Consider the following 14,661-nt stretch of genomic DNA (forward strand, 5'->3'; position numbering starts at 1 on the left):
GCCAGAGCACTTGTCTTTTCTGTTCCCTGCCTTCTCCCTTCCCAGGGAAGCGACCGTGACCCCTGGCACAGCTTCCTGGCTCAGGGGAACAGGCCTCCAGGGTCTCCTCTTTGGACTCATCTTTAAATCTGCCTCCCAGCTCTTAGCCTCTGGTTCAGAGCTTCCCCCAGAAAGTGGTGTATTTTATCTTTATGTGTCAGGATTTATATAAAAAGGGGATAGTTCAACTCTAAATGTAATGAGTTGGAAGGACAGCTCTCTGGTGACTTTCTCTAGTGAACACAGCATCAATAACATTGATTGCTAAAAATAACTAATAACCCTGGGCTGGGGGTGGCCAGGGACCGCTCTAACCCCGCCTCTGCACAGCATGTGAGGGAAGCAGGCTAGTGCCTGTAAGGACAGGTGGGTCCCATGCATACTGGCTGTTGTCGTGCTCATCCTGGACACTGTCAAGGGACAGGTCCCGAGCACAAGCGGCCAGCAAACAGAATCTAAGACTGACGCAAATGACCCTCGCTGAGGGCCTTCTGAGGCCAGGCCCAAGAGAAATAGTTGATGTCTAGGAGTAAGGTTTGCCCAAAAGCGGAGAAGCTAGAGTTTTCGACAAGGTGGATGGACCAGCACGGATTATGTGCACGTCATCTCACTTCCGGAGGCTTCTCCTCTGGGTTTGGTGACGGGTGGATGGAAAGGCTCCACCATACATGCAAAATCGATTTCCCCATGCCCTCAGCTCTGGCCACTGTGCCCTTGACAAGGCTGACCATCTTCTTCCAGAAACGGCCGGTGCGTCTGGATGGGGATCCATGTTGGGGCGAGGCAGGCTCTTTGGCTGCCGGATCAGCTCAGGGCTTCCTACGTTTCTGGAGGGATTCACGTGCCTAAGCTCTCCTCAAGCTCCTCCCCCACTCCGGGGACTGCAGGCGATGAGAAGCCAAGTGTCTGGGAGGTGGTGAGGCCCAGGAGAGTGAAGGACCGTGATGCGATGCCAGCCTGCATGTAAGGAAAGGGGCTCTTAAGCTGGCCCCAAACGAGTGCAAGTTAATAGAGAAGAAATAATGTGTTCTAAATTAATAGCATGAATGTCAGCTCTGATGGCCGGGTAGTAAAGCACACAGGCACTGGAGTTCCTTTGTGAGGCTGTTTTCTGTTTTGTGTGTGCCCTGGGCATAGGGAAAGAGCCGCGGCTCCCTGTACAGTGACACATTTTGCATTCTGGGACAACTTCATCGGCTGAGTTGGAGTGTGGGAGATAAGAAACTTGCTGTGGGGTTGCATTTGGTTAGCTGGCCCCGCGTGGATTTGTAATCAAATACTGAAGGTATCTGCAGTGCTCTGCCTGGGGTGTGGGAATTTACTGAATTGCCTCGCAAAAGCTCCTGCTCGGGGACGCTCCTCCTCCTCCAGGCAGGAGGAGTGGGGCTGAGGGCACAGCCCAGAGCCCTGTATCGTTGGCACAGCCCCTCGAACCTAATAGCCCCACACTGCATCAGTGACAGGACCTGCAGAGCCTCTATGGCTCACGGCCTGGGCAGGCAGGACCCAACACCGGGCTTTCTCTGAAGTCTCCCTCCTCTGATCTCTGTTCTCAGGGACCCGCAGCAGTGTGGGAGAGTCCCCGGACTCATGGATCACAGTAGGAACCCAGCCCTTTCCCCCTGGCCACTCCCAGAGCCTTTCTGGATGGCCGCATGTGGTTCCTCTGTGTTCAGTAGGAAGAAAGCGGACAGCCTTTGCAGGCTGGCTGGGGGAAACTGGGACAGCGTGTGACTTAGAAAGTCTGATGTGAAAACTTTACCATAGAGCAATGCCCAGCCCCACTCCTGGGCTGGAGACATGGCTTGGACCGTAGCTAGCTCCCACAACCTAATGACATATGCTGTAACTTAGAACCCCCACAGCCAGGCACTGGAGCCCCACCACCAAGTTTGGATCCCTCATTCTGAGGCTTGCGTCGGTGACCGATTTTTTGGGGACTGCTCTGTGTTGTTACGAACCCGCCAATAGTCGTGCCAAGGTACTAAGCGGGGAGGGGTTGTCTAAAAGCTGGAGGAAGCCATGAGTTCCAAGGACACCAGGGCACACACCGGAGGACAGGACCTAAGGAGCTTCCACAGGTGTGACAGAGGGGAGGAAGGGAGATCGGCGTGTACCCTTCACAGAGCCAGAGAGTACTCGTTATGCTCTATTTTGACTGTCTGTGCCCCACTGCACGAAAGCAACAGAGGACGCAGAGGCTGTCACCAGCCCCTGGCACGGCCCCAGCACATAGAAGGTGCTAAAAAACAGCAGTTGAAGGAAGGAATTAAAACGTTAGTCTGTAATGATAACATATTTATGCTGACACGTAGGCTTGGCACTTAGACACACACACACACTCTCTCTCTCTCATCACGTACTGCCCCTGTTCGATGCCGCGGAGGGTAACGCTGGGCTGCTCTTGCTGGATAATGAGAGAACAGCAGTATGCCAAATGCTTCGAACAGATCCTTTTGCCTTCTTTCTTCTGCTTGGTCCTGCCACCAGAGACCTCTGACTATATTGTATTCTGATTCCGCCAACGTGAAGCTGCATTTGGGGGCGGGGGAATCACCCGTTCCCTTTCTATTTAGGAAAGTAAGAAGCAAACAGACTTCATTTTGGAATCCGTCCTTTCTTGTGGGAGTTGGAATAAAAGACCATTCCTCCCCGAGGCCTTGCTTTGGCTTTGTGGGGTTTTATATCTACTCCCTCCCCACCCTCCTGACCAAAGGAGGCCTCTGAAGCACCTGCTTGCTGGAACATCAGAGATGGAGGTCTCAGAAGCCTCTTCTCTTTTACACGGCTGTTATTATTAATGCCTTACATTTACACTATATTCCACAGTTTCTCAAAGCCACTTAAAGATATTGTCTCATTTGATCCTTCCAACAGTCCTAAGGTTGGCGGGGAAGATTCATCTCTCCATTTTACAGGTGAGCAAACTGAGAATGTGGGGAGGTAGTGACCTGTCCAAGGTCACACGGGAGCCAGCAGGAATTTCCCCAGCTTCTTGTCTGCTGTTCTCACCGTGTCGGTCTGTCTTTCGTTAATCTGCTGCTTTGGGAGGCGGTGCCAAACAAGTGAAGATCTGCCCTGTGTCAATGGTGTGGTCCCCAAATGAGATGAGACACACAGGAAGGGCTTTCAGGGATTCCCCCTGGTTAGCAGTTCAGTGCCAGCAGATGTTATGGGGTGGGGAAATGAAACAGGGCCGAGAGAGAACCCTCAGCCGGCATGGGGTTGGGTAGACCCTGGGAAGCAATGACACAGACTCACATGTGGTCACCCAACCAGCTACCGGGACAGGTAAATGTTGATACTTCAGGCCACTAGGCTCTCCAACTGTGGCCACATGGCTGCCCTCATACGGTTGGGAACACAGGGCAAACAGAGCCAGCTTTGTACTGGCCTTCAAAAAATGGCTGCTTTTTCCTAACAACTTCTCCGCCTTTGAAACCCCTTGGCAGAGTCCTGGACCAGAGGGCAGTCTCTCAGATTAGATTGGGCACACCTATCATCAAGTCCTAGCACCAAGTATCTGCGCCCTACTGTAGCTGGTGCCTTTGCTTCTCAGGGAAACAGGGAAAGACAGAGGTGCCTTGGGAGGGCATGGGGTTCAGCACCATGGACAGTGACCGGCAGGTGCCTTGAGCTACCAATCACCTCCCAAGTTCCTGGGAGTTAAAATTTATTAGAAATGGTGACAGGGCCTCTCTGCGCTCCTTGCCTAGAAACACATGGCACTCATCTGTCACCTGGAGACAGCAGCTAGTGCTTGTGTAGGCTCGTGCCACGGCTGATCTGCCTTCATCAAATTCGAAACATGATTGCTTGTCACTTGTTTTAATTCATTTCCCCACCAAACCTGAATTTGAATAACTTCCCAGATTTTCTTCATCAGGAGGAAGAGATTTCTTCCCCGGAGGTGGATACGAAGAGCTCAGTGCCCAGTTCAAACAGCCTGACCTTCTACCGAGACAAAGACGTGCAGAAGCTTTGCTCACAGCCCAGTTCGCCTTTCCGATGGTGCCTGGTCCACGTCAGAGGCTCCATGAGAGAGGATGACCACCATGGGGTGTGCTCAGACTTGGGGATCCTCTCAGAGGCTCTGGTTTTATCTGGCACCAGTGGCTAGGGCCAATGAGACGTGCAGGATGCAGATAAATTCTGCCGGGTGTGTGCTCACTAAAATCCACCATGCTAGAAATGCATTTGGAGGCAATCCTGCCTGCCCACAGCAGATTTTCCAGATCCTGGCAACTGGAGCATGTTAAGGACGAGATACAGCTGCCAGGTCTGATTTCTTAAATCAAGATTCGTTTTGTGGGGAGGGCAGGAGGAAAAAAAAATTAATGCATAACCTGGCAACGGGAGGGAGGAAGGGAGGGAAGGAGGGGTGCCTGCTGCCTTGGCCTCTCTGTGCATTTTGGGTGGGAGCCAATTCCTTTCCAGCAAGTGACTTCCAGCTCAGGAAAGGGGGAGGGGCTTCCCACCGGCAGCCCTGGATAAGCACTGCCTGACCCCAAGCTCCAAACTGTGGGGTCTGAGCATGAGCCAGGCAAGGTGCTGACTGAAGGAGTGGAAGTTGCTGGTCTATGTTTTGTGTTATTTCTTTTCCCCTGAGTTTCAGCCACTCATTCTTGCCACTTCACACTCAGTTTCTTGCCCTGTCGTCTCCTCCCAGACTCCTCACTGCATAATATGCCGAGTGCCTCCCACAGGGACCCGTGGGCCAAGCAGCTGTCGGGGCACCGTTCAGGGGCCGATGTGGCACCCCTGTGTCCTGGCCAAGTGTGCTGGAAAGAGTGTGAAGATGGCCGGCATGTCTACGTGTGGCCTGTGTGACAGCGCTTTCTGGGGGTGCTGGGGAGTATGGAGTGCAGGGGCATCTTAGGGAATGTTCTCTGTGGCAGGGTGGTGGGAAACTGCAGCTCTTCCTAAATTAAGACTTCAAGACGTTTTACGTACTAGACAAACCAGTATCATCCCTAGTGCTGATGGCCATCTCCGTTCTTCCCCTTTTCAATTACAGCTTGTGGGGGGCTAGGGTGGGGGGGCAGTCGAGAAGGGGCTGCAGGAGGGCAGAGGCAGACACGAGGCGAATTAGAGAGACTTTTGTTACACTTAATATCAATTCATTTCGCAGACTGCTGACACAGCCAGATTCCACAGCTCAGAATTTATGGGGGCTCAGCGTGCAGACGTGCGGACTCAGAAAGAAAATACAAAAGAACTTTTAAAAAATGACCAGCTATCAGCAAAAAAAAAATTTTTTTCTAATTTTACCCCACCCCCCCCCCCACACACACCCAACAACAACAAAAAAAGAGCTACCAATGTCACACACACACACACTCACACACACAATCTGATTTGGATTTTCGTATTGGTTCAGGGCACTTAATCTCATTATGTAATAATCACATCATTTGCCAGAATCAAGCCGTGTTTCATTACTTTATGGGCAGACTTTATATTAGATACACGTGCAAAAATGATAATGAGAATGTCAGGAAAAGGAATACGCTGAAGAAAGGGTACAGCTCTTGACCTGGAGGACAGTGGTCCTCCCTGCATCCCCTACCTAGGGGGCTGGGCTCCCAGGAAGGCACCTGACAGAAGAGTCCGTGCCCAGACTGGGTCGTGTTCTTCCACAGCCACCTGCTATGGCCCTCTTCCCCCTCTCTCCTCCCCCCCCCTCCTCCCCCTGCTCCCCTCCTCCGTCTTTCCCTACTTCTCCCCCTCCCCTCCACTGCTCCCTCTCCTGCCCTCCCCCACTGGCTGTGGTTCTTTCCTGATCTTGGCTAGTGGCTCTATTTGTTCATTTTCTTAAAGTGCCCTCCGAGGCCTGCTGCCTTCCTCATCTGGCACTCCGCAGGACTAGGATCACACCAGAGAGGAATGACGATGGCCCCCAGCAGACCTCCGACACTCTGGACTGCCTCTCAGAGACTTTAGCTGTCGCACTTTCCATAGCCCCTGCGGAATCCAGCCCCCCATGGTCCAGGTGACCTGCCTGGGAGCTGACCAGCTGGAGATGAAGGAGAACCTCAGGGCCGGGATGGTCCTCCCTTGCACCAGCAGGTGGAACCCGCCTCTCCAGGGCCATGTGACTTCCTGGGGGCATCCCCATGGTATCAGTGGGACCCTTCCCAATCATCTCCAGCAACTCTGGGGGTCTTTGGGAGCAGGTGGGGCTGTGGCCTCCACGAGGAATGCAGTGATGGCGGATAAACACATGGAGACTGGAAGAGCTGTCACCGGGCACTGTGGCCACAGAGCAGGGTGGCCACAGGACACGATGGGGTGTCCTTTTCAGGATGTGGGGGGCCAGCCCTGAGTCACGTTTTAGTCACAACAGACATGGCCGGTGCAGAGACTCCAGGGACCACAGAAGCTGACAGGGTACCTCAGTAGCCCTGCCTGCCCCACCCCAACTGCTCCTTAGAAACTGTTCTGAACTGTTCTTGAGAAGAAAAGCCCGTTTGTCTGTTCTGCTGTATGGGAATGGTCAAACTGAAAACAAACAAACCCAATGAGCATACGAATTACAAAACAAAGCACGAGCCTGGGAAGATATAACGGGTGTTAGTGCCTCCTTCCGGAAGCTTCTCCCAGTGGAGAGCTCACCACCAGGCAGATACAAAATGCATCTGGGTTAGGGCACTTGACTCAGCAGTGTTACAGCAAACCAACAGTGGAGGGAAGGCGCGGGAGGCATACTAAGGCAGCCCGGGACACTGGAAATGTCTTCTGGGGGCAGGAAGAGAGGCTGAGGATTGGCGTCTCAGGCAGTGCACCACTGAGTGGCACCATACAGCCAAGGAGCCACGGCTACATTCCACTGGTGGTTTCCTGGGTGCCAAAACTGTGCCAGGGACTGTGAATGTGTGTGTGAGGGGCGGGGGGGCGGGGCAAGGGTGAGATTGAACAAATCTCTGCTTCTAGGAGCCCCTGTCCTGCTGGAGAAGACAGGCCGGCACTGCTCTGTGGCTGGTGAGCCCAGGGCCAAATGAGGCCCGAACAGCAGGGATGTGAACGGGGGTGTGCCAAGCTGGCTTCACGGAGGTGATGTCCTGGTGGAATATCAGAGGGCAAAGAGCTCTGTAGGGAGACAAGGGCTCTCTGCACAAGGGAACAGTGTGGGCAAAGGCACAGAGCACAAGGCAAGGTTTCAGTTGACAGACGGCCTTGAGAAGGTTCTCTCATCACCCGGTCAGCCCTTTGCGGAACCGGGCACACGCCGCCGGGCAGATCAGGAGGAATAGAGACTGCCCGTCCTGTCTCTGCCCCACAGTCACTCACCCTGAGTGTGGGCTGTGGGGAACGGGCCGGGGGCTGATACGGACGGGGGTGGAGGTCTTCTGTGCGGGCGACAACCAACCCCATCAGAGGCCACACGGTATTGACCTTGATGGCAGGAGAGACAGAAGTAAACAGACTGTCTTGGTGCTGTGGATCGATCAGAGGCGGGGCGGCTGCACTTGAACACCAGCATCCTGCTGATGGCAAGGCTCGCAGGCAGGAGGACAAAGGTCTGGAACTGGAGAGGCTCGTTCAGATTCAGCAGGGTTGAAACTCTCCCCAGCAGCGGATGCAGCTGGACGTGGGGAGACAGGGTGGGCATGGGAAGTAAGCTAACGGATAAAAGGCCACGTGCAGGACCGAGGACACGGGAGGACTTGGAGGGGAACGTCATTCCTAAAGCAAATCCGGGGGACAGGGCCCAGCTCACCCAGGCACGATGCTGGGCAGCTCTGTCACAGGCTGAATTGGGTCCCCCAAATTCACATGTCGAAGCCCTAACCCTCCAGCACTGTGTGGGATGTGCCTGTATCTGGGAATGGGTCTTTCAAGAAGTGGTTAAGTTAAAATGAGGTCACAAGGGTGGGCCTGCATCCAGTGTGACTGGTGTCTTTATAAGAAGAGATTAGGACACAGACGTGCACAGAGGGATGATCACGTGAAGACAGAGAGAGAAGACGGCCGTCTGCGAGCCCCAGAAGAAGGCTCCAGAGAAACCACCCCTGCTGCCTCCCTGACCTTGGACGTCCAGCCTCTGGGACTGTGAGGAAATATGGTGTTGCTGAAGCCGTCCAGGCTGACGCTTGGTGACAGCAGCCCGAGTTCACGAACACAGGCCCTGCCAGCTCAGTGTTCCTCTGGGAGCACCAGGAATCCAGTAGGGATGGGGCAAATCGAAAAGAAAAGCCGGTGACATCACTCCAGAACAGAAGACCCGATCCTGCTAAAAGGCAGCTCTGATTTCTAACAAAAATATCCTTCCTTTCTTAAAAGTGAGATAAAAACTTTTACACCTTCGGGGCGGGGTGGGGGATCCCGAAAGAGGGGGAGAATCCACATGTGGGTAAAATGGGCCTAAAACATGAATAATGGGAACAATCCACCAGACGCTCGGTCAGTGCCCTGGGTCAGCGCCCCACGTCTCCGCCAGAACCGGTGAAGGAAAGCACTTTGGGCGAAAGCTACGTTGTTGTTGTGACACCGCTGTCACTGATCTGCCTGTTGTGACCGACTCCTCGAGGTGTCTTAGTCTCTAGGCCCGCGTTTCAGGCTCGGAAGGAAACACCAGAAACCCCCTGTGACTCAGCGCCAGGGAGCTTGGTGACTGAAGTGGGGACTGATCTTGCTTTGTGTTTCCAGGAGAGATTAATGGGTCTCAGGAGAGAACGGCCTGACATTTCAGCGTTTCCTTCCCAGAAAGTCCCACCTTTGTGGCCGCATAGCATTTACAGGCAGAATCCCACACAGGGGACTCAGGGTTGTCAGGATGAAACACGGCCCCCGGTTCCGGCATTTGCTTGGGGAAGACAAGCCTCTCTTCTCTGCTGCCCTGGGCTCCAGACACCCTGTGGGCCTCTGGACCACCCCTTCCTCGTCCCGCCCACCCCCCAGGCTGAGCACTCAGGCCCCAGGGAGCGCCCTGGGAGTCAGGCCAGGGTCTGGCCGGGAGACACCTCCTTCAGAGGGGAGCCTGGGGGAGCCCCCAGGGGCTCTGTGGGTCCCTGCTCACCCATCCCCCACTATCTCAAGACAAGGCTGTAGCAGCGTGTGTACCCCGCTCAGTCATTCTGGACCTCTGCCTCTCCGCATCGTCTGTCGGGACGTGGAAGCTAGCTGGGTGGGCAGTTAATAGGAGGCGAAGTCTCCCGGGTGCCACGGGCCCACGAGCCTCATCCAAAGTCAGCGGGAGAATCGCCTCCCACTGGGCATATTTATTTTCCAGACAGAGAGCTGCAAAGATGTGCCCTGAACAGACTGACACAGAGGGGCTCCCTGATGGGGTTTCAGTCCTGCAGTCTCAAGGCCTGTCTTCTGCAGGTGGGGGGGGGGGGGGGGGGAATGTGACGCGGGGAACAGGAGAGCCTCCCTGGTAAGTGAGTTTCCAAATCCGTTCGGTTTCCATCATGTCAAGACAGATGAATAAAAAGGCACACCTACACAGAGTAGCATGGCTCACGGCACCAAGAGGCAGGAGCCACCTGGCGTCCATGATGGAGGGCGGGCGAACACGAGGCGGGTCCATCCGTAAGTATCACTCGGCCATCAACAGCAAGGAATTCCTGACGCCCGCCACAGCATGGAGGCAGCCGGAGGACACGATGCTGAGTGACGTCAGCCAGATACAGAAGGACAAGCCCCGTAGGGTTCCACACGTGTGAGGTCCCTGGGGTCTCAAATCCAGAGACAGACAGCAGGACGGTGGGCGCCGGGGGAGTGGGAGGAGAGTTAGAGTCTAATGGGGACAGAGTTTCAGTTTTATAAGATGGAAAGAGTTCCAACACAGTTAGGACGCTAAACTGTGTTCTGTGTATTTTACCACGATTAAAAATAAAATTTCAAGAGGCATACGTGCACAGAGCTCTCACCACACGCTGGGCACTGTCCCAGCTCCTTCACATACAATTAATATTTCCTCCATCCTGTTGAGAGCCTTTCGAGAAGAATGTTATTGTCCCGATTTACAGATAAGGAGCTCAGATGTTACAGGTTAAGTAACTGCCTGAGATCGCTAATAAGACACAGGGCCAGGGTTCAAACCATCAGGTACCCCATAAATACGTCCTGAAAGAATGAGTGAATGAATGAATGATGTCCAATCCCAGACTCCATACGTTGTTGAAGTTGCCCAGCTTTTCTCAAGTTGTTGGTTTTAGGGGTGCGAGGGGGAGGGCTGGTGGTAGGTAGGGCACCTTTCAAAACAAAGTAACTAAACATTAATAAAAATACACCTGAGTGGGGGGTGCCTGGGCGGCTCAGTCGGTTAAGCATCTGACTTTGGCTCAGGCCATGATCTCACCACTCGTGAGTTCGAGCCCCGCGTCGGATTCTGTGTCTCCCTCTCTTTCTCTGCCCTTCCCCCAATTGCGCTCTATCTCTCTCTCACAAATAAGCGTTAAAAAAAAAAATTTTTTTTTTTAAATACACCTGAGTGAGGGGTCTTTTCAGGGTGATGGGAATGTCTGGGAGCCAGACAGGGGAGGTGGCTGTACATCGTGGCTGTGCCAAGTGCCACTGAATTGTTCACTTTAGCTGGTAATCTTACGTCCTATGAATTTCAAGTCGGTAAGTTATTTTAAAAATATAGACGTTAAGTGGGTGTGTGTGTGTGTGTGTGTGTGTATATATATATATATATATATATACACTTATATTTATGTTTATGTTTATATACATGATTAAATATAAACCCAAGTATAATTTAGGTATTCTGAAATTGAACACAAATATACCAGAAATGTGTTTACGCGCTGTTGGGTATACGGTCATATGAACACGCACCAATGCCTTGCCCGTGGGCACCGTTCTCCCGTGGGTGGGCCTTTGCTCTTCTGTGGGTGCAGACAGCTTATCAGGGAAAAGACGCATTTAGGGGAACTTATAGCCCCGCTTCCCAGATGGCGACACCACCATACGCGCCCCCCCCGTGGACGCTGGCTTGCAGGCTGGGATGTGGGGTTTTCAGATCTGGTTTTACTAAAAGTCCCCTGAAGTCTCTACTCCTCTGAGATGTCTCTGTCTCATTAAATAATAAGTCACACGGCCTGGGGGCCCTGACCTGCCTCACCTCATGAATGCTGACTTCCCTTTATCTTTTAGAGAGAGATGACAGTTTATTCCCCGGGAATGGTTGCCAGGGGCAGACCACCTGATAACGATGTGATTAACGATGAATTAAATTATCATCACCTTTCAGCTCATCACGGGACAGGCTTCCAGACGTTGTGTGTGTATGCAGGCAGGCACGCATGTGTGTATGTGCGTGCGTGGGTGCGGGTGTGCGTGCTGGTTTGTGCACACGCCCACACACGTGCTCTGCAGACCCGGGAAAGGCCTCCATGAAGGAAGGGGTGGGAGCGTGAGGCCACGGGGGCCACCCTCCACGCAGCTGGATGTGGACCGGGATCCCACACACGGGAGCACGACTGGATGCCCCGGGGGAGCCCATTCATCAAAGAAGCTCTTGGAGGATATGTTTGCAGACTCCTGTGGAATGTGAATAATCATCTCCTGATTCCTATTTGGGAAATTAATCTTCTGGTTTCTTGAGGTGTGCCAGAGAATTCTGGAAGCGGGGTCAGAGGCTAATGCCTGTCAGAGTAGTCGGAAGCATACCTGGGGGTTGGGTAAGTGAATGATGACACCTCTGTGTAATGAAGCAGTGTGCGTGCATTAAAAGCGAGGTGACAATCCACCTAGAAGCTCCTGAAGATGCTGTTAGGCTGAAACAGCCAGAAAAAACCCAGGTTACCAAACAATGGACAGACTGTGATCGTATTTCTGTAATTTCTGGCAGTCGGATTATACGTTTGCTTTCTCGTCCGTACTTTTCTACGGCGAACGTGCCTTGTTTATGTACTAACGAAAAGGTACCGTGAGCTCATTTTTATTTAAAAAGAAAAGCATCGATCCTAAGGACGGCCTTGAGACCCCCCTAGCCCCAGAGGAGGAAGACAAACCAAAGAGCCGCCCTTCCGGATTCATCTCTGCGATCGCCCTTCCCCGAAGGTGCCGCTGGCACCTGAGGTCTGGAATCATGTTGTGGGGGCAGGAGCTCGATCCGCCCGTCCCTGTCTGTGGGAGAAGCAAAGCCCTCAGCTCTTTCCTTTGGCTCCTCTGTCACGCCCTCTCCCGGGACAGGTCACGCCCACACTGCTTGGACACTCTGTACTTAGGAAGCCAGGGGCCAGCCTGATGACGGCACCGAAGGCACATATCTCCACCTGCCCGGCCCCGACAGGCAGGTCAGGCAGACCAGGGGCACGAGACCACTGATCCCTGGAAGAGTCACCTTCAGTGCAATGACAGCTGAAACAGGGATGCCACCCCGTAAGGGTCCTGAGGAGGATGCGGGAGAACAGCCTCCACTACCAGCTGCGAGCCTTGGGGGAAGCCCTGGGCCTCTCAGAGCCCAGTCCCCTGCTTGGCCAAAAAAGGAAGGAGCTGGACAAGATGGTCCCCGGGGCCCTCCCAGCTCGGACGTCCCATGGCATTCTAAGGGTGTGACATAATGTGACACAGTATGACTTACTACTTTGACACCAACAGGGCCAGAGCATCACCTTCTTCCTATTTTCCTTATATTTCAGGTTAGGGAGGAATTTTTAAGACAGAAAGTCTGCTAGGAGCCCCCCCCCCCACCCCATCTCACGCACACGTGTGCACACAGGCAAATACTGCAGCTCAACCTCACGAAGGCATCCAGTGTAGACTCTGAACCAAGGACACAGGCAAGCCCCAGTGATGACACCCTCACTCAGCCTCCTGGGGCCCGGGGCGCCCAGCTCAGAGGCCCCACTCTCTGTTCTGCACGAACCTCTTGCCCAAGGAGGCGAGTTGGCCACGGCTGCTTCAAGGTGGTCCACGGACAAACCACTTCTGTGCTTCACACACTGAGCAAGGGTCAGAAGCCCCAGAAGGTGTGAATTCCAGTCGCGGCCCCTCCTTTCCTGCCCCCCCGGGGCCTCATCTACAGTGGGGATGTGTGAGGGGTTCAACCACAGCAGTGGATGTCAACACCCTGCGGACTTGGGGGCCTCTTGTTGGAGCGAGGGGGCATCCCCTCCCCACCGGAGTCCTTCCCGTGGACCAGCGCGTCCCAGAGAGCAAGGAGCCTTGCTGTGGTGTCCACCACTGGCTGGACCACCGACGTGCTCCGGTCTTCATTCATTATCTTCCCTTTCCACCTGCCCCAAGTCCCCCCAAAGCAGAAACGGACAAGAGGCCCTAAAAACGTCCACCGAATGACCCGAGACGCCAGAGACGCTGAGCTGTCGCGACAGGGCTCGCTCTCGGGTTCTGCGAACACGTACGTTCCCAGTGCCCCCAAGTCCTAACGAAAGGCACAGTCCTGTCCCCCTGTCCGCCTGCCTTAGACAGAGCGCAACGAAAGCGGGCTCAGTGGCCGCCCCTCCAGCCTGCCCTGAACTGAGCAGAGGGAAGGAGCGTTTGGAAAATCTGCCCCGTCAGCTCTTTCCGCCTCTTCCCTGGCCGGTCTCTCCCTCCCACTCAGCCAGTGTGTGGGCCGGGGAGGCGGCAGGGCGGGCGTGCGGCTCTGAGCTAAATAAACTCCTGAAAGGGCAGGGAGCCTCCACTGGGCCGTTTTTCAGACTCGAATTCCACCGAGTGCAACTTAAAAAGGCCTTTCCACCTGTTCAGCCTGAAATCCCTCTCTGCCCTGGGCAAACAGCTGCCCTCCAAGGAGGAGACGTGACCGGCAGGTGTGAGCCCAGCTGGCCATCCAGCTGTCAGGGGGACCCCGGCGTCCGGCCCAGGCAGCGGCAGGAGGCTGCCCGTCCCCAGGTGGGAGCCTTGGCTGCCGCCAAGGAGCGGGGTGGCAGTGACCTCCCACCCGCAGGAGGACGAATCCTAGGAGTGTCTGCACAGTACCAGGCTGAGAATGAACAAGACAGGGACAGAGCCATTCCCTGGCCCGAGGGCACTCTGCAGTGTCAGATGAGGACTCCCTCGCCCAGGGGCAGCCTGCGCGTCTGTGCAGAGTGCCGGCCGCCGACACTTTGAAATTCGGCTGGGAGCTGCCCCTGGGCACACCTGTCTTTAGGGAGCTTCCCCGTCCCCTCCCTGCTCTGTTCCCTGGGATGCCACTCTGTTTTCACAGGTGTTTCTAACTCAGGCTAAACTATCCTTGCTGCAGACCCGGGGAGTGGGGGAGAAGGCGAGGAGAGACTCATCTTGTTCAGTGACCACCCCAAGGGCCACTCCCCCCTTCTCTTCCATGCCGTAGGTGCACAAACAAGGTCACCAGCGAAAACCAACAGAGAAACGGTAGCAGTGGGAAGGGGGAGGCAGGAGAGCCAGGATGCACCCCCATTTCCTTAGCCACCAGATGCACCCAGGTCACATCTGAACCCCTTCCTCCGCCCCACCTGGGTGACGGCCTTGCCCACCTGTGCCTCAACCATCCCAGCTCCCTGGAAACCCAGAGCACTGCTCCAACGCCGGTCCTCACACCTGCCAGCCAGGCATCGGACCACTGGGCGGAGGAGGAGAGGCTGGGTAAAGGGAACCCTGGGCCCCTCTGGGCCCCATCAGCCACCAGTCTTGGAGAGTCTGGGCGAGCGTTTGGCCCCAGGCCCTCTTAAGGGAGTTTTCTTT

The 14,661-nt window shown here is 54.6% G+C and overlaps 1 protein-coding gene across 3 annotated transcripts in view; it reads right to left on the reverse strand.

The window, feature by feature from the left end:
• The window catches only part of RBFOX3 (RNA binding fox-1 homolog 3), a 452,855-nt gene that overhangs the window by 167,313 nt on the left and 270,881 nt on the right, over positions 1-14,661 (reverse strand). The gene's annotated exons all lie outside the window — the stretch shown is intronic.

Source organism: Leopardus geoffroyi, chromosome E1, assembly GCF_018350155.1.
Source record: "Leopardus geoffroyi isolate Oge1 chromosome E1, O.geoffroyi_Oge1_pat1.0, whole genome shotgun sequence".
In the NCBI taxonomy this organism is placed as follows: Eukaryota; Metazoa; Chordata; class Mammalia; order Carnivora; family Felidae; genus Leopardus; species Leopardus geoffroyi.